This window comes from Tachypleus tridentatus, chromosome 9 (assembly GCF_004210375.1).
Source record: "Tachypleus tridentatus isolate NWPU-2018 chromosome 9, ASM421037v1, whole genome shotgun sequence".
Taxonomy (NCBI): Eukaryota; Metazoa; Arthropoda; class Merostomata; order Xiphosura; family Limulidae; genus Tachypleus; species Tachypleus tridentatus.
Window position 1 is genome coordinate 5,756,233 of NC_134833.1, and position 2,209 is coordinate 5,758,441.

Sequence of the window (2,209 nt, forward strand, 5' to 3'; positions counted from 1 at the left end):
GTAGAGCACTCTCAGTTTGTCTTTCGGTTTTAATATATAATCAAATAGTAGAGCACTCTCAGTTTGTCTTTCGGTTTTAATATATAATCAAATAGTAGAGCACTCTCAGTTTGTCTTTCGGTTTTAATATATAATCAAATAGTAGAGCACTCTCAGTTTGTCTTTCGGTTTTAATATATAATCAAATAGTAGAGCACTCTCAGTTTGTCTTTCGGTTTTAATATATAATCAAATAGTAGAGCACTCTCAGTTTGTCTTTCGGTTTTAATATATAATCAAATAGTAGAGCACTCTCAGTTTGTCTTTCGGTTTTAATATATAATCAAATAGTAGAGCACTCTCAGTTTGTCTTTCGGTTTTAATATATAATCAAATAGTAGAGCACTCTCAGTTTGTCTTTCGGTTTTAATATATAATCAAATAGTAGAGCACTCTCAGTTTGTCTTTCGGTTTTAATATATAATCAAATAGTAGAGCACTCTCAGTTTGTCTTTCGGTTTTAATATATAATCAAATAGTAGAGCACTCTCAGTTTGTCTTTCGGTTTTAATATATAATCAAATAGTAGAGCACTCTCAGTTTGTCTTTCGGTTTTAATATATAATCAAATAGTAGAGCACTCTCAGTTTGTCTTTCGGTTTTAATATATAATCAAATAGTAGAGCACTCTCAGTTTGTCTTTCGGTTTTAATATATAATCAAATAGTAGAGCACTCTCAGTTTGTCTTTCGGTTTTAATATATAATCAAATAGTAGAGCACTCTCAGTTTGTCTTTCGGTTTTAATATATAATCAAATAGTAGAGCACTCTCAGTTTGTCTTTCGGTTTTAATATATAATCAAATAGTAGAGCACTCTCAGTTTGTCTTTCGGTTTTAATATATAATCAAATAGTAGAGCACTCTCAGTTTGTCTTTCGGTTTTAATATATAATCAAATAGTAGAGCACTCTCAGTTTGTCTTTCGGTTTTAATATATAATCAAATAGTAGAGCACTCTCAGTTTGTCTTTCGGTTTTAATATATAATCAAATAGTAGAGCACTCTCAGTTTGTCTTTCGGTTTTAATATATAATCAAATAGTAGAGCACTCTCAGTTTGTCTTTCGGTTTTAATATATAATCAAATAGTAGAGCACTCTCAGTTTGTCTTTCGGTTTTAATATATAATCAAATAGTAGAGCACTCTCAGTTTGTCTTTCGGTTTTAATATATAATCAAATAGTAGAGCACTCTCAGTTTGTCTTTCGGTTTTAATATATAATCAAATAGTAGAGCACTCTCAGTTTGTCTTTCGGTTTTAATATATAATCAAATAGTAGAGCACTCTCAGTTTGTCTTTCGGTTTTAATATATAATCAAATAGTAGAGCACTCTCAGTTTGTCTTTCGGTTTTAATATATAATCAAATAGTAGAGCACTCTCAGTTTGTCTTTCGGTTTTAATATATAATCAAATAGTAGAGCACTCTCAGTTTGTCTTTCGGTTTTAATATATAATCAAATAGTAGAGCACTCTCAGTTTGTCTTTCGGTTTTAATATATAATCAAATAGTAGAGCACTCTCAGTTTGTCTTTCGGTTTTAATATATAATCAAATAGTAGAGCACTCTCAGTTTGTCTTTCGGTTTTAATATATAATCAAATAGTAGAGCACTCTCAGTTTGTCTTTCGGTTTTAATATATAATCAAATAGTAGAGCACTCTCAGTTTGTCTTTCGGTTTTAATATATAATCAAATAGTAGAGCACTCTCAGTTTGTCTTTCGGTTTTAATATATAATCAAATAGTAGAGCACTCTCAGTTTGTCTTTCGGTTTTAATATATAATCAAATAGTAGAGCACTCTCAGTTTGTCTTTCGGTTTTAATATATAATCAAATAGTAGAGCACTCTCAGTTTGTCTTTCGGTTTTAATATATAATCAAATAGTAGAGCACTCTCAGTTTGTCTTTCGGTTTTAATATATAATCAAATAGTAGAGCACTCTCAGTTTGTCTTTCGGTTTTAATATATAATCAAATAGTAGAGCACTCTCAGTTTGTCTTTCGGTTTTAATATATAATCAAATAGTAGAGCACTCTCAGTTTGTCTTTCGGTTTTAATATATAATCAAATAGTAGAGACACTCTCAGTTTGTCTTTCGGTTTTAAATATAATCAAATAGTAGAGCACTGTCAGTTTGTCTTTCGGTTTTTATAATCAAATAGTAG